Source organism: Manis javanica, chromosome 14 (genome assembly GCF_040802235.1).
Source record: "Manis javanica isolate MJ-LG chromosome 14, MJ_LKY, whole genome shotgun sequence".
Lineage (NCBI taxonomy): Eukaryota > Metazoa > Chordata > Mammalia > Pholidota > Manidae > Manis > Manis javanica.
The window spans coordinates 3,046,897-3,063,239 of NC_133169.1; the positions used below are offsets into that span (position 1 = coordinate 3,046,897).

A 16,343-nucleotide genomic window follows, 5' to 3' on the forward strand; every position below is an offset into this window, starting at 1 on the left:
CAGCTCTGACAGACAGGAACAAGCCCTTCAGCTCAAAACACTTCCTTAGACCATTCCACTCTCAGTGTCACCCTGTCCCACTGGCTGCTGGTCCTCTTGGTCATCTTGACCTCTAACTGTGCAGAGTCTTGGAATTCAAACCTCAGCTCTCCTCTATTCTGTGTCTACATTTACAGTTGGAGAACTTATCTAGTTTCATGGCTTAAAAAATTTTTGAAAAAAACTGTGTTCACACAGACAGAGCCCACATTTCTAACTACCTCCTGCATTTAATTGACATTCCTGCCTCCCCTTCAGGTCTCTGCTCCAATGTCACCTTCCTGGTGAGGCCTTACCTAACCACCTTTACTTAAAACTGTGTGTTCTTTTTTTGTTTTTGTTTTTAGATTCCACATCTAAGTGGAATCATACAGTATTTGCCTTTCTGTGTCTGACTTATTTCACTCAACATAATACCCTCTAGGTCCATCCGTGTCATTGCAAATGGGGAGACTTCATTCTTTTTCATGGCAGAGTAATATTCCATTGTGTCTGTATACCACCTCTTTTTTTATCCATTTGTCCATCGCTGGGCACTTATGTTGCTTCCACATCTTGGCTATTTGAATAATGCTGCAGTGGCCATGGGGGTCCAGGTACCTATGAGCCAGGGAATACAGGGGGCCTCTACAAGGGAAAACAACCTCCGAGAGTCAGCAAGGATGCTGGGACCTCAGTCCTGCTACGATAAGTATTTCTTGTATTCTGCCCCTGACCTGAATGAGCCTGGCTGGAAGCAGATTCTCCCCCAGAGCCTTGGACAAGAGCCCAATCTGGTCAACACGTTGGTTTTGGCATTGTGAGCTCATGAGCAGAGAATCCATCTGAGCCTACTTGGGCTTTTGCCTAAACTGTGAGATAATAGATGGGTGTTGTTTTAAACTGCTAAGTTTGTGATGATTACAACAGCAATGAAAAACTAATACATAGTAGCTGTCACCTAGTGATTGCAGACCCTGAAATATTTGTAACAATAGAGCTTTCTTCCGCCCGAGATTCAGGCCCGCTTTGAGAGATCTGGCTTCTCTTGGCTTCCCAAAGATGTCAAACTAATGTTCTGAACTATTATTAAAACTTCACTTTCTTTTGATTCCCCTGGTGTCAGAAATTTAAATGAACAAAAATAACGGCAGTTGTCCTATATTTATTTTCGGGTTGTGGGGAGTCTCTCCCTTCTGCAAGGGCTGGGCTGGGTTTAACTAATTGTCTGATTTTCTATTAAACTTCAGGGGAAGTGAGAAATAGCTGCTTTCATAGAATTAGAAAATGCCACCAAAACTAAAGGTCAAACTGAGTTGACATTAAATACAGTATTTCCAGTGGGCAATGTGGGGTGCTTCAAAGAGCAGTTCCCATAAGTCCCCACAATGCTTATTCTCTGAGCTTGTTTTGAGTGCTACTGGAATCCACTTAAACTCTTTGTCAGTCTCCAGCCTTTCCACCTGTGACCTATATTAGCCACAATAAGTCTGTTTTCACAGACAAAACCCCCTTGGTGACCAACGTGGAGAAGGGCCGTGTGGTGAGTTCCACGTGGCAGATGCTGCATTCACGCCTGCACGCTTCTCAGGGGCTCCAGCGTGCCAGCTTTCAGCATCATTGTGAGCTGGACACTTGTTTGTCCTCTCACACAGCTTCGGGTGACAGAGACATAAAGGAGGATGGGCACAGGGCAGATCCCAGCTGAGCTGAGTTTGTCCCGGAGACTTAGACTTGAACTAAGGACCTCGGAAGGGGCTCAAAGGCTGGGAGCTTGAGGAAGCGGAGGGAGGCAGCAAAGAAGGGGAAGATGCACAGCTGGGGAACCAGGCTTTGTAGATGTGACTCCGGATCTATCTCGTTAGCTGTGCAGCCTTAGATTCTGTTTTAACCCCGCCGAGCCCCAATTACCTCACCTGTAAAATGGGGATAGTGTTAGATTAAAAATCAGATACATGAGGTATTGTTCCCTCTCTGCCTCAGAGTTCTCTTACTTTACCCTGCTTTATTTTTATCCACAGCACATATCGCCATCTGACATCAACATAATACGTGTTTATCATTCCATATCTATCTGCCCACCTGCCAGGATGTAAGTCCCGTGGTGGTGGTGGGGGCTTCGCCTGTTCACAGCTGTAGCCATGGTGCTCAGAGGCAACAGGAGGCAGGAGAGCTCAGTGGTTAAGAGCTGGGGCTCCCAAGCCCGGTGCTGGGGTTCCAATATGGACCTGCAAACGACTCGCTGGGGGAGCCTGCAGAAATGATCCAGCTTCTCAGTTCTCCAGCGTTCTTATCTGTGAAATGAGGGTAATAATAAAACCTCGCTCAAAGGGCTATTCCAAGGATTAAGCAGCTAATATGCATAAAGTACTTAGACAAATGCCAGGCACACAGTAAGTGCTCAATAAATATTATGTAATAATAGTCGTAATAGTAATAATGAATCTGGCATATTGTGTGAATAGGTAATGAATGGCGTAGGTAATGAGTGGGCGCTGGTTGAATGAATGACAAACGTTTATAAAGCTGTGGGAACTATGTCTTGCACATAGTGAGGCTGCAATAAGTGAAAACTTTATACAGTGATGTGCTGATCGATATATGCTTAGCAACTGGTTCTCAGAAGGTGGGAGGCTGCTGTGTGATGTCTGCTGAGGTCTGTGTTACAAGCACTTCACGTGGCTGATTTCGGCTGCCATCCTGACGCCGCTGAGCACGGGGTGGGGGGAGATGCCCAGTGGCATTCCGCCAGAGAGCATTTCTGCCACCCAGATAGAAGAAACACGTATAATCTTGAGAACAGAGACAGTAGTAGAATAATTAGGAGGTGATGAGTTTTAAGTATGTATTGCCTTTGTTTTAATACAATTTAATTGTTAGTTGGTAGAACATAATTTTAATAATTGCTGAGTTTGTTTAATTTCCAATAACAGGCTCTCGGGCTTCCTGAAAAATTTAACAGTTGTCTCTCCTGCGCTGGCACAAGCTAACCCAGGCGCACAGCTCGCCGTACACACACACCCTCCCTCCACTCGGTGCTCGCAACACACACGCTATCCGGGCCCCAAACGGATAAACAAGGAAGAGCAGGCGCCTCGGAAACGCCTCCCAAAACGTGGCTGGTGCAAGGATTTGTCGCCATGGCTGCCCCTCTAAAACCTGTTGAGCCCGTTTTAAACCCACCTATTCTTTTCCATTCTGACCAGTTCCTGTCCTAAGGTCCCTGTGCCTTCTACCAGAAGGGTACACGGAATACAGCCGTCTTATGGGGCGGGGGTGGCCGCCTGTCAGATCACTGATCTGGGGCTGATTCCCGACCAACACGGCTCGGTTTCAAGAGGGACTAACGCAGTACCAGACAAAGCACCTTCAAGCTTAAAGGAAATAGAAGGTTTTCCTCTTCCGTGTAGCAGTGGAAGCTAGTGGGTGGGTCTGGCCCACGCAGCCACAGAACCAGGATTCCTCCTGTCCTCCCGCGCGTCATTCCCAGGGCACTGTCTGCATGTGCGTGGTGGAAGCTGGGGCACCACTTGTGAGTCGCAGCCGTGTGAAAGGCAAAGAGGCCCGGGGGAGAAACCCCCACTGATGTGAGGTGCCAGCCGGGCAGTGGGACGCACCACGTCTGCCCATGTTCCACGGGAGGCCTCTGAGCAAGCCACGTGGCCACACCTAACTATAGCGGGGCTGGGAAACGGACGGTAGCCAGGCAGCCCCGGGCAGCATAATCCCATCACTGGGAGGATGGGGAAACAGATTTAGGGGGACAGCGTCAGTCTTGGTCTTAATGGTTAGGAGGTGAGCGTTGCGATGAGGCTGTGCCCCCATCACCCCCCATTTCTTCACTGTGGCCGCGGTTCAGCAAGACGTGCCTTTGCTTTCTCATCTGCACAACCTAGCTCGGGATTGACAGCAGTAGTCTCTGGTTCTCTGGACTGGTGGGGAGGGTAGGACACTGCAAGGGAGGGTAGGACACTGGTGGGGAGGGTAGGACACTGCGGGGGAGGGTAGGACACATAAAGTGCTTGCTTATCGCAATGCTTGGCCCACAGTAAACACTCAGGTTTGTGATACTTCTAAAGATGTTTACTTCATAGTCTTTTCTACATTATTTAATGTTCTCTAAATCTCTAACTCCCCTTTCCCATCCCCCTTGCTCTTTCCCCCTACCCCCTTCCCGATCTTCTCCCCCCACCCCCGCCCCCACTATTCTAGCATCAGCTCCCATCTGCCACTCAAGCTTTCCGGTCCTCTTCTTTTCTGGCACCTGAGCATTTTCTTCTCTTTCTTTAACATATAGTTTCTTTAAATATACAGCTCAGCTATATATTTAAATAAAGTTTTAAAAATGTGTTACCAAGCACTTCCGCGCTGGAAGTGGGAGGGGCCCTTCCGCAGCTGCTCTGTCTGCCACATTCTTCGCAGGCTTGTTCCATGAGGGGGAGAAAGACTCCATGTGGGGGGAGCCCTGTGTCTGGGGGAGGGCAGCATGTGAGCTGAGAGGAGAAGAGAGGGCTTCACCAACTCTTGTGCTAAAGGCCCCAAAACATGGGGACGGGGACCCGATGGAAAGCAGAGAGGACAGGGCCTCGGGTTCTGAGGGTCAGACACTGGACTGAAGGCAGTTGGCCTGTGACCCAGGAGGGCTGGTGGGGCGGTGAGCAGAGGGGCACCGAGTGGGCCCCCAGCGCCTCGGGCAGCTTCTAGGCAGTCTCCTTGCCCTGCCTGGGCATTGAGGCCATGCTCCCCAGCCTCACACCAGCCCCTCACACCAGCCACGGCACCCACAACCCTCTGCGCCCTGGACACCCTGTCCTGCAGCGCCCAAGCCTGGGCAGGTGATGAATGGGTGCCCAGCTCACTATGCTAGTAACCGTATAGCAACTCATGCAGCACCTTGCTAGGCACAAACACTGGGTGAATAGTAATCCTGTGAGATGGGTAGTCTTAGTTTCATTTTACTGGTTCCTTAAATTTAACACACCTCCAACAGTAAAACAGTACAGAGTGAAAAACAAATAGTTATTTTTATAAAGCTATATTCTTTCCCTCTACCCATTCCTACTATATATAATTTTCCATGTTTAAAAATATTAAAATGGCCAGCTAAAATTTTTGCACTTGGTGTTTCAACACCCTTCAGAGAAAGTCTTAAAAAAAATAAATAACAGCTACTACCAGGCTTATATTCATCTAAACAAAAAGAAGAGCCATCAAAGCTGTTTCTTCCAGAAGCAAGACTGTCGCAAATGTCACTTTCACACTGTAAATTTAAGGGAGCAAAATACCACTGGACTTAGAATAGCCCTTCTGTCTCTGTTTCAAGCCAAGATGGTTCCGAAATTTTGGCATTCAGTCTCAAAACACCTCGCCCCACACTCAAGAACTTTAAAAATTATAAAGCACAAGGCGGTTACATAATCCATTAATTTTATCATCATTTTCATTTTACAATTTGAGAAACTGACACTCACAAGTGCCCATATCAATATGAAACATGGGCAAGCTTACCTTTCACAAATGAGACTCAGAAAGATTCAATGACTCACTGAGGTCCCCCACGAAGTGGGGGTAGAGCCCAGATCTGAGCCCAGTGGGAACTCTGAGCAACTCCTGAGAGCCAGAGCAGTGGTGGGCCAGAGGCTGGCCTTGAGGACCGTCGGCACGTGGTGGACCCATTTCTTCTTGACCGAGGCCTATGATTGCGAAATTCCAAATGTTAGTTAACATACCTGTAAAGTGAAGGTTTTGGGATAGCAAACTACAGGAACAGAGAAGCCTGCCTTGCCTGCCGTTAAGGGGGCAAACCATATCCAGCGCCCCTAACCGTAAAAGCTGATGCTGTAGATCCCGACCTTGTGTCAGGCTCTGGGCTGGGGGCTTTCTTTTGCGGCTCTAGATTCACAGCTCTGGGACTGGGACTCTGGCTTGTGGCTCTGGTCCATGGCCCAGGGAACCCAGGTCCTGGCAGGTTGTGTCACCTTGCCAGGCCCAAGTGACCCGGGACACACCCTGGCTCACTTTCCAGCACCTCCAAGGGAATAAACAGGCCGTGGCCCGCCGTATATTGAGTCCCGTGTAAGCATCAGCCTGTGTCAGACCCTGGAGGAGTCAGCAGTCAGAGACGAAGACGGGGAAAAAAATTGGAAGATGAAAGAAGTCAACTAGGACACAGTACCTTTGTTTAAAAAAAATGCTCACTATTGAGTTGGAGAGAGAAGACAGTAGCGCAGGGACATTTAACATGCTGAACTGCAGAGGGAGGGGGACCAAAGGGGGCTGCCGAGGTGATTCCAAGGGCGACGGACAGGCAGCGAGGAGTGTGTCAGTCCTACAGTTGGTTATGAGATCAAAGATTTGTTATAATCTTGCTACAAAGACACACCCCCAACAGGCCAGTCCAAAGATGCCTTCTTGGTAGGAAAATCATCAGGAGAAGAGAATGGTTAGATAATCATCGCTGGACTCGTTCCAAAAAGAATGTTCTCTTGAAGGTCACTAGACTCTTGACTGACAGCCAGCCAGCTGGTGGGTGGGTAATTAATTTTCCCTGAACAAGTCTTACTCCCATTATAGTTTCCAAAAAACCACTTTGAGCATTTTCTCAGGAATGCTTGTTTTCTTCCCAGAACCAGGTTCTGGACATGACATCTCACAAGACATTCTGTCCCATCCTTCCAAACAGCCCTACAGCCCTAAACTTTTGCCTGCACCAACTGGAGCCCATCAGTCACCGGGCAGGACCTCATTCCAGGCTTTGCTTTTCAAGAACTGGGGACACAGGTGGGGATGAGCCTTCATGCAAGGGCCAGGCTGCCCAGGAAAACCCTGAACACAAGAGAAAGCCAGGATTCCTGAGCTGCATGTTTAAGGAAAAGAAGAAATGAATTCCTAAAATAAGTCATTCTCTTTGGGGAGTTTCCATGTCTTTATTTGACTTTTTTTTAAAGATTATATCTTACTTTTTCTAAAAAAAATATTTTCTGCTCAATTCATCTCTATTCCTCAATCCTTCGGGTTTCTAATCTGGAGTCATGATGGATTTCAGGGAATGGCCAGTCCCCTGAGACTGTTTCAGATTGTCAAAGGGAATTATGGTCCTGCAAAGTTATGAGCGATGGCAGCCATTGGCCCCAGTTTTGTTGAGCTAAGTGGTGTAGCTGAGAGGGCAGGTACCTTGACAGCCTTCCTTCTGAGATCATAAGCAACTATTCCAATTAGAAGAGGTTCTCTAAAAAAATGGACTTAGATGCCTGTGAGGTCAAAAGAGGCAATACTTGTTTAACATCCTTGAAATAATCAAATTGCAAAGAGGAATGTAAGTAAATTAATTAGTTGTAAATTTCCTGTGCACAAAGCCCAAGGCCCGGGGCTAGTCTAGACACTCTAAGTGGGAATGATTTAGCTCCAGCAGCTCTGTGCAATCACACCGCCCTCCCTTCTGACACTTAATCACCGTCGCATCCCCCATTCAATCACCCTGAAAGCCTAGATCCTGGGGTTCTGAGTTCTGTCCTCTCTGGAGGCTGCAGCACCCTCCTGGCCGGCTTCTAGGGGTCTCCCCCTACAATCCATCAGCATTTCTGCAAGTAACTCCTAAAACAATATAATATATGATTCTAACAGAAACTTCACTAGTCCCTTATTACCTACAGAAAGAAAAACAAATTCCCAGGCCTTCTCCCTCTGGTTCCTTGCATTTTTCGATCCAGAGTTCTTCCCCATTGTCCCCCCTGAGATTAACCCTGGTCACACTGTCCCCCTTGCTGTCACCCAGACCCACCGAGCCCAGCCCACACCCATGCCTTTGGGCCATCTCCCATACTGCAGTCCTCGCCTCATCTTCTGGAAGGAGTCCTGCCTGGGCCTCTTGCTCCTCCATGGGTCTCTCCTGAACCGCCCCCGTCTCCAGGGTTCTTTGTTCTGACATCTTGACCACGCCCTCCACCCTAGTGTGCTTCCTCTCTAACGTGTCTGTGTTGTGTTCTAGTTTGATTTCACTCTGAGGTCTTCTCTCCCTCCTGGGGGTTAGGGATTTGTGTGCGGCTGTCTTGAGATCCCTACCACTTTGGATGCAGTGTTTTGAACATAATAGACCTCAGTATTTATCACGAACCCAGGACAGGCTTCCTCAGATCTGCCTGGATTGAAATCTTCAGTCCCCTGTTTAACAGCCACGTATCCTTTAGTTACTCAGCTCTTAAAAGCTGCCGTTATCTTCACCTGTACGTGTAGCACCCATCTCAAAAGGGGGTTGTGGGGATTACATGAGACAGAGCGTGCACAGAGCTCAGGATGGTCTGAGCGCCGTACTCCGTGCAGGGCAGTGGTCACAGCCGGCTCCGCCTGGACTCTAGAAGGTGAAAACCCAGGGGCTCCTGACCACAGCACAGGGCCCTCGGGCCATCCCCGAAGTGCTTATGGTCCCTTAAGTGAAGACCAACCACCTGGCAGTGAGGCAGCACCCCCCAGCACAGGTATAATGGGAGGCACTGAGTGCGCAGTCCTGCAGGTGCGTGCGGGACAGGCTCAGATCCAACAACGGATAAACGAGAATGAGACCAATAAAGCTGCCTCAAGCCTGCAACGTATCAGTCACTTCTGAGAAGACCAGTGAGGCTGCCCCTCCCTCTCTCCAAAATCCATGGGGCTTCCTGTAGGCACCTGCACCACGTGCCTCTTCTGTATCCCTTCCAATGGTCAGCTCCTCGATCCCCAAACAATTCATGTCATCACCTCATCTGCCTGGAACCACTGTGCCCATGAGTGAGCATAAGGCTTTGAAGAAAATAAAAGTGTCTTTTCATTAGAGAGACTTGGGGATTCTGTTAGACTCGGAGCCCTGAGCTGCTCCCAGTTACACCAGCTAACCCCTGACTGCTGCACGGCCCCAGAGGGGCCTAGTGTTCTCCTGTTCCGGGGTTCCTCTGGGCTTTCCTCCTACAGCTGTGCACAGCAGTTGTTTCTAACTGGAATAAAATACTGCCGTGGGAGCTCCTCGTCCTCCGACCAGCGCCGCTCCCACAGAGGGAAGGAAGTGCAGTTCCAGCACCACTTTTTAATGTGTCGTCACTGCTCTGTGATATTAGTGCTGCATACCGGTGAGGAGACCTTGCCAGGATGGGCGTTATGCTTGTTAGTAAATTCAACAACCATGCTTCTGGCACTGTCCTAAGTCCTGGAAAGAGCGTGATAAGTAAGACATCTTTTCAGTGCCTCACACAGCCCATCTGCCATCCACATAGCAACAGTGCACTTTATCTGAAATGTGAGCCAAGTGTCATCGCTCCCCAGCTCATTGCGTCTCCCTGCTCAGCCAGATCGTCTCTCATCTCTTCAGCACCATCTCCAGTTTATTGAAAACAGACCAGCAGAGTGGGGAAAGATCTGGGCTCTGCCGTTTAGACGTGTTGACTTGCCATGCTTCCAGCTCTGGGAGCGCATCTTTAGTGCAGCAATCACTCCTGACATATGCAGCGGTCATATGAAGGGACCTGTGTGTGTTCCCAGCTGGGGCCTCAGCCTAGCAGGGCCCAGGCTCCTCAGATGCCAGGAGAAGTTCTCTTTCTTTCCAGCAATGCTCCCTCGAAAAGTGGATGCTCTTTTCCTTGTCAAGTCACTGATCACTCATTCTCCCAGGCATTGCACAGACCAGAAAGCAGTTTAGTTTGCTAGGAGCCTCTGGCAGGTACTCACTGATCTTGTGTATTTCCATGGAGTGTTCTGCCACCTCGTCACCAAATACAGTTCCTTCATTTCTCCTGAGACAGGCTTGAAAGTCACTCCCTCCAGGAAGCCCTCCTAAATTCACCTTCCCCCATGTCTAATCATTTACAGGCATACTTGTATGGGGGTTCAGTTCTAGACTACAGTAATAAAGCATTATCATAAAACAAGTCAAATGAACTTGTTCGGTTTCCCAGTGCATATAAAGTTATGTTTGCACTATTAAAAAAGGAACAACAAGCCCAAAATGGAGTCCTTTGCCCTCCATGACAGCAAACCAAGACTTAACTACAGTTTCCGTTTATCCCAGGAATGTGAGCTTTCAGTTAACCTGAAATTTCCTGATCAGCAGTACTGAGAGAACCTGCATGAGTGAGAACTTGTCTTGCCTCCCCTGGAGAAAGGTGACCTGCCCTGAACCAATCCTTTCTTTTATCTTGCTAATAACTTCTTGCCTGCCCAACCCCCATAAAAGCTTCCATTCTGTACAACTCCTCAGAGCATCTCTCTGCTTGCCAGATGGGATGGCTCCTGATTAATGAATCACTTAAAGCCAATTAGATCTTCAAATTTACTCGGTTGAATTTTTTTAATGACACTGTCCTATAGTCTGTTAAGTGTGTAATGACAATATGTCTATAATAATGCTTTGCATACTTAATTTTAAAATATTTCATTGCTAAAAAATGCTAACCATAACCTGTGCTTTCAGTGAGTCTGAATCGCTGATCACAGCTCACCATAATAAGCACAATAATGAACACATTCGAAATCTTGTGAGAATTACCAAAATGTGACAGAGACACAAAGTGAGCAAATGCTTTCACAAAAGTGGTGCCAGTAGGCTTGCTCAGTGCAGGGTTGCCACAAACCTTTAATGTGTAAAAAACGAATTGTCTGTGAAACATAATAAATAGAGTGCTTACCCCCAGCAGTTACATGGTTATGTGTTCAGCTTTGATCGTGGCCTCCTCCACTTGTCCATATGTTGCTGAGACTACAGATTCTTTATACTTTAGCCAAAAGCTATGGATGTGCTGTGGCATTTAGAACTTTTCCGATCTGAGAACGATAACAGAGATTCTAAAGTAGCACCCATAATCAAATGCATAAAGATTTGTTCAGTGACACGAATATTCACACTAAGTGTGATACAATCAGTTCTTATGGGTTCAGGTTAGGTTCTGCCATAAATGAGTTCAGTATTTCAGAAGTGTGGATCTGGGCACCTAGCAATAGTCACCACTACCAAACCTCCCCCTGGGCCAGGCATCCTGCCCTTGTATGTATTATCTCATTTAAAAGAGCCGTAGGAAAGAGGTGATCGATGAGGCGAGGGGTGCTCAGAGAGGGTAAATAATTTGCTTGAGGTCAAACCTCCAGAAAATAGAGGAATCAGAACTCAAACCCAAGCCTGCTTGACCGTAAGCTTGAATCTTGATTCAAGCAGGTTTGCACTGACTGCTCCCCTCTCACATCTCCAGTTAGTGTTCCATATGCAAGACGGAACATGTGAATGCTTGCCAGTGAGAAACAAACAGGAGAGCATCTAACTTCTCAATCTGTAATTCACAACTTATACTTGCCTTCCTCCAGAAGGACTGGACAGCATTTAACATCAGTTCCTCAAGCTGAGCACCACGCCTCCAGAAGCTCAGGTGTGACCGGGACAGACAAAGGCACCCACAGATATGAGCTGGTCAGGAGGCATGTGGGCCCCCCTGAACCCCACGGTCCTCTTCAGATCCCTCAGAATCCGTTGTCCACAAATAGAACCCAGCAGATTTCAGCTAAGTCCAAACAGTTTCTCTAGATGTTAAAAATATTTTTTATTGTTCACCATTTTTTCTCTTGAAAAACTGGATATGCCCACAGTACGGTGCTTTCGTTCCTTCCCAGCATTAACAGCTGGGTGGGGAAGTGTCCTCGTGGGACAAGGCCCAGCCACCCGCTGGCACGCTGGGCTTCCTTCAGCTCCAGGATGGTCAGCCCTCACCCACATGTGCCAGCTCTGTGACCTTCCTCAAGGTCTGCAAAAACAGCTGACGTAGGACTCAAGAGTCCTACATGGAATGTGCACATGGAGGGAGACAAGCTTCCCGTCACCCCCACGCTGGGCAGGCAGATTTGCCAGTTACCACCTGAAGCGCCCTGTGTGGGCAGTACCTGCTTTGCACCATCAGTTCCTACACTGGGGATGCCTTGTTTTTAGAACTCTCAGGGAGAGTTCCATGCTCAGGAAAAAAGTACAAAGGTAGCAGTGAAGTTCAGACAACTGTTATTCTAAAGCTTGTCCAAGCACCGTGGGCAAAAGGCCTTGGAAAGATCCATGTGCCTGGCATCTTGTAAAGAAGAGCCACAGTGATGCCTGTCCTGCTGACCAGCCCCACCTCCCTCAGACACACTTACCCCTCTAGAGGGGGTACTGCAGTCCAGTACGCCCTCCCAGCACTATCGTAGACTGAGTTGAGGCAGTGATAGTCTTGTGAAAATTTCTACGTGCTCCCGATCAGCTGAGTTCTGTGGGCACGGGAAAGAAGGCCAGCAAGCTGTGTGCCCCGCTTCCTGGGAGATGCGGGGCCTGCCAAGCCCGCTCACCGGGAGCTGGAATGGAAAGCAGATATGGTAAATTGTACTATTGTTTTCATTTGGACCCAAGAGGCAAACATCCAATTTGAGATCAAATAAATGGCTCCTGGGTCTGAGTTAGCTTTCCAAATAAGATTCACTCTAGAGCAGTCTGAGAATTAGAACGAAGCATCAGCAAAATTCTGCCTATACTTCTTGGGCTAAGCAAGAGATAACCCCGAGGGGGGACCCATCTATACCAGATACCGTTTATATTTAGAAAAGCACAGCCACAGGGTTAGGGACTAGGGAAGGTTCTTACAGAATTTTGACTTAAATGAAGACAAACAGAATTTAAATGTACAGCGCCAATGGTTCCAAAATAAGCAGCTGACGTTTATTGAGTGCTTACCATGTGCTCGACCCTGCTCCATGTACTCTATGATTACACAGTATCCCCAGCTTTCAATTTGCAAATAATCCCCCCAAAACTATGAGGTATGTGTTATTACTATCCCCAGTTTATGTATGAGAAAACTGAGCAATAGCTAATATATGCTGGTGCCAAGATTCAAACATAGAATGTCTGACTCTAAAGCCCATGTGCTTAATTACTAACCTTACCTAGAATGTATTCTTACATTGCTCCAAAGAGAAGTTCAGGTTCTATACGTCTCACCTATAAGGTAGCACACATTTTTCCCTTCCCAGTAGCATTTCCTGCCTCCTCTTTAGTTTGTAGAGCTTCACATTGTTTGGGAAGCAACATCTCAAAGAAATAGGGACCCTCCTTCAGGCCTAGGAGGTGAATTATTACTGGTCTGAGCCGCACAGAACAATCTCCTCTCTCTCTCTCTGTGGGGCCTGGTGGATGTGGGACACAGATCTAGCTGTGAGAACTGGCAAAATTCCACTGGGGTGTCTGGGAAGGATTTTGCTCCGTGATGCACAGAGATAGCCAGCTAGTCCGCTGCATTTTTTCCTTTCTTGAGGGTGAGTGTGTAAAGCATGATGCTGAGAGTTGAGACAACCACGTCAGGCTCGTCAGCCGAGGGACAAAAAGCCAACATGCTGAGAACGGCATTGCAGGAAGATTTTTAAAAGCCTGGGTCTCTGGTGGAAGATTGAGGCGACACAGCAAACCCGACTCCTCTATCTCCAGCCTTCTGGGAATAAATATATACCTATTGCTTAAGCCATCATTAGGTAGTATGTTACTTTGCATCCAAATGCATCCTATCTTACATATATAAAGATATATGTACAGATAGATGTTTTGTTTATACATTTTCCACCTTTATTCCGGTTAACTTGTGGCAACCTGCCCAAGTAAAACCAATCAGTCAAGAGACGAAAGGAAATAGACTTGAGCAGCAGTTTATCAATACTGTTCTAGAAAGGAAAAGCTGAAGACTGCTGTAGTATCATTTACCCGTCCCCTCACCCGGTGTCGCTCAGATGCGTTGGCCTGCGGGCTGGGACTCAGCAGGAGACCGAATGAAATATATCTCCAGGTTCCTCATAGTAAAATAAGCAATCGGAACCAGAGAAGCCTTAGGTAAATTTCAGCACTGCCATTTTATGCTTCGTGCTCTTACCTATGAAGGTCTATGTTGTAGTCATTTCTAGAGATAGCCTCTCAATAATGACATCTTTAACCACTTAATCAAACAGTAGGAACTTACCAACAGTCCTAAGTCCTTCCCCTCTGCAGGCCTCAGCTCCTCAGCAGTCAAAAAGGGAAAATGAAATCGATGTTCTTTAAGACCCTTTCCAGCTCAGATACCCCTTGACTCTGGCCAGGTTCTTAAATACGTGGTTCTAATACTCGTGGACTTCTCTTCGATGCAGTACAGTCTAAGCCACACCTAAGACTCTTCCAGAGCACATACTTACTGTAAAGTTAAGTGGCCCACTTAGTTGGGAGCCCCTCGTTTACCTCTGCATCCTCAGTGCCCAGCACAGCATGTGGCGCACAGTAGGCCCTCAGTAACTACTGGTCATCCAGTAATGGCCACCATTTTTTTTAAGCATTAACTCCTTGACAGTCATTTTAAAGAGGGCATCTCAAATCCTCACCACAATCCTGCAAGGGCAGTATTTTTACATCTATAACCTGAATAAAACAGGGCGGCCTGGAGGCGGGTCTAGCAGGGCGTCACCTCCAAGTCAAACACACAAGAAGCTCTTTTCCACCCATCTCTCTCCCACCTTACAGAGACCTCTAATCTGCATCTTCGTCAACTGCCCTAAGAAACCTCCCGGCCTCCTCTGTGTTTTGGTTCACTCCTTTGGGTTGATTCTGTCCTGCAGACAGCGGCCTCGGGCCCTGGGGGGGCTTAAATTAGGTTAAAAGTTTGGCTTCTCCGAGGTCTCCAGCTTTCCCAGCCCTCGCTGAAGGCCAGGTGCAGTCTGCAAGCCCCGGCTGCACCAGCATTTGGGGCCCGTGCCCTGCGGAACACCTGGCAGCGGGCGTGCAGCTGCTCGGGCAAGGTTGTTTGTTCTCTCCATGTCTGCGGCACAGCAGCTGCCTCAGGGCCACCTGAGGACTGGTCAGAAACGCAGAGGTCTGTCTCCACACCCGTCCTTCTAGCCAGAGTGTCCTAGCGTGAGACCCAAGATTTCACATTTTTAATAAGCTTCTCAGGTGGTTCTGAGGCAGAGCCCTGCTTTATACCACAAAGCCTTCCGAATTGCACTGCGGGTGCCTGGTGTGCGCGGAACACGGACCTCCCCTGGCCCCGTGTTAGCGTTTCATCTTCCTTACAACACAGTGTTCCCCAAACACAGGCAGACCTTGACTTCTGAGCCCCGCGGGTTTCAAAGCTGCCTTAGTCAGAGTGTGCAATGCAGTGTCCAGAGTAACGCCGACCGGGGCTCCCGCAGGCCTGGGAGCGGGCTCCCGAGCTGCCCGGCCTCTCACGGTGCTGCTGTGAGGACACACACACAGAAGTGCCCCCGGGGCCGCAGGGACAGCTGCTCCCGGAGGCTGGGCTGTAACAGCCTGACCCTGACTGCCAGTGGGGCGCCCCTGCGGAGGCCAGGGCAGGAAGCAGTCAGGTGGTGACTGAGAGCAGGGAGCTTTGGGGGCTTCTGGGGCAGAGGTCAGAAAAGGAGCTTCTCCCAAGACTTCCAGGGAGTGGGCGCCCCAAGGAGGAGGGGACACAAAAAGCAGGGTCTGTATGGGAGGCCCTGGCGATGGCCCCCATCACAGGGGCAGGGCCCTGAATGGGAGGGAGGCGGTGCTCTCGGGGCTGAAGAGGCACCTCGAGGGGGCGGGAGAAGCAGGGCTCCAGGCCCAAGCAGCCGGAGCCCCACCCGGGATGAGGGGCGACCCTCTCCCCAGAGCTCCCTGCAGGGCTCCCTCTCCTGCCGCCTCGGAGCCTTGTTCCCTTGGGAATGGACTTCAGCAGCCAGCGGCCCATGTGGGCTCCTCCGAGGAATTCAGCCACTGAAAAGTACTCCTGACCTCATTATGGGGTGATCTACCCCCCAGACTCCGAGGGGACTTTGAGAGTAAGGGCAGTGGGCGTTTTGAAACTCAGCTCCATCCATGATTAGGAGCAATTCCTGTCGACAAACATTACTCCAATGTCCACGGACACACTAGGTCTGCAGAACCCGGGACAAGGGGCCATCAGTCCCTTGGCAGAGCGTCAAGCACCGCGGTCAGAACACATGATCTGACAAGCCTAAAAGTCCCAGTGAAGCCACAGCCACTGGGACAGGAGGTTTGAACACAGAACTCCCTCAGAAAAGCCAGCCATATGCTTGGCCGATAAGACTGGAAAGGTCATTGGGATCATTGATTAAGACAATCAATCGCCCCCATGCGGTTAGATCAGTATAAGCAGAATGTGAGTGCTGATGTGACACGAACACGGGCACAGCCACCTGTACAGGGAGACGGGTTTCAGCCCTTCCCTGCGCGTCTTCCACTCGTTGTGGGACCAGCCAAGCTGGTCGCTTGTCTGGGTGGCCTCAGGGACAGGCACGTGGGGAGCTTTTTGTCACTGCACGCCCCCCTGTGTCTC

At 49.0% G+C, this 16,343-nt stretch overlaps 1 protein-coding gene and 1 long non-coding RNA gene across 4 annotated transcripts in view; one reads left to right on the forward strand and one right to left on the reverse strand.

Annotated features, from left to right (window-relative positions):
- The window catches only part of FAM78B (family with sequence similarity 78 member B), a 310,016-nt gene that overhangs the window by 170,127 nt on the left and 123,546 nt on the right, over window positions 1-16,343 (forward strand).
- The window catches only part of LOC108392596 (uncharacterized), a 78,179-nt gene that overhangs the window by 14,762 nt on the left and 47,074 nt on the right, over window positions 1-16,343 (reverse strand). For 2 of the 4 annotated variants that reach the window (XR_012124910.1, XR_012124913.1), the window contains exons 2-6: window positions 12,151-12,345; window positions 11,328-11,550; window positions 10,668-10,803; window positions 5,527-5,711; window positions 2,101-2,312 (exon numbers count right to left, since the gene is read on the reverse strand). This is a non-coding gene — a long non-coding RNA (uncharacterized lncRNA). Of the gene's footprint in view, window positions 1-2,100; window positions 2,313-4,372; window positions 4,490-5,526; window positions 5,712-10,667; window positions 10,804-11,327; window positions 11,551-12,150; window positions 12,346-16,343 lie in introns of all 4 variants that reach the window. The other 2 variants (XR_012124911.1, XR_012124914.1) reach the window with 2 other exon arrangements.